General features: G+C 62.6%; 1 protein-coding gene across 1 annotated transcript in view; it reads left to right on the top strand.

Annotated features, from left to right (window-relative positions):
- The window catches only part of PPP1R15B (protein phosphatase 1 regulatory subunit 15B), a 9,562-nt gene that overhangs the window by 2,693 nt on the left and 5,885 nt on the right, over positions 1-984 (top strand). The gene's annotated exons all lie outside the window — the stretch shown is intronic.

Raw genomic sequence — 984 nt, 5'->3', positions numbered from 1 at the left:
TTGTCCCTTTGTGGGGGGGGAGGGGGTAGGGAACAACTGGCCCCCAGCCTGGATGGAGTTGCTGCACCCTTCCTGCTGGGGCTCAGGAAGCCGGGGGTCCCCTTAAGAGCCCCCACTGCCTGTTTATCCACAGCTCTCAGGGCTCCTCTGGGTGACAGCGGGGGCGGGGGAGGGGGGAGGGGCAGAGTCCCACAGTGCTGCCTGTAGGGTGAAGGGGTGCTTGGGGGCAGCAACTGGGAGAGGGGTCCCTGTGCAGCGCAAGGAGAGAGGGAGAGGAAGGAGGATCTCACCCATGGGCTGCAGGGGAAGGAGGGGGAAATGCAGACTGCAAAGCCTTCAGTGAAAGCCACCCCCCTGCAGCCCCTAATACCTTGAGGCTACGGGAGTGATTATAGGATCAAGGGCAGCCGTGGTGTTTTCCCTCCTGGAGAATCCCATCCCTCCCCACGCCAGCACACATGTGCTAAGCATGGAGAATCCCTGTGCAGTGTGGGGTCCGGGCTGGGCATAGGCAGAGTCTCTGGTGGCTGAGGCTGGCAGAAGTAGGGCAGTGCCATAGACTGGGGCACGGTGCCATCGCTGTAGGGCTGGAGTTTGCAGATCTGCAGCTCAGAAATTGCTGTGCTGCCAGGCACTGGGGGTGGGTGCTGAGCAGGGCTGGGGAAGGATCTCTGTGCCCCAACCTGCGCTTGGCAAACTGTCCTGCTGCCCGGCCTCTGGGCACCTTCTCCCTGCAGGCTGCTCTCTCTGGGTTGCAGAGCCTGGAGGTGCTTCCTGACCACCCCCCCTCCAAACTCCGGGCGGGTAACAGACTTGTTCCCCAGCTCTGGGAGATGTGGGCTGCAGGGGGATGAATGGTCCTGGCTAATTTCCAACGCTGGGATGCGGGGTTAGGGCTCGTGGTCACGGCTGTCCTTCAGTGATGGGATGCAGGGGTGCGCGGTCACTCCCCTATACTGAGATACAGAGGGGCTGCACCCCCCT

This window comes from Meleagris gallopavo, chromosome 28 (genome assembly GCF_000146605.3).
Source record: "Meleagris gallopavo isolate NT-WF06-2002-E0010 breed Aviagen turkey brand Nicholas breeding stock chromosome 28, Turkey_5.1, whole genome shotgun sequence".
Lineage (NCBI taxonomy): Eukaryota > Metazoa > Chordata > Aves > Galliformes > Phasianidae > Meleagris > Meleagris gallopavo.
Note: the sequence above shows the minus strand (reverse complement) of the source record. Positions and strands in the feature narration are given on the sequence as shown.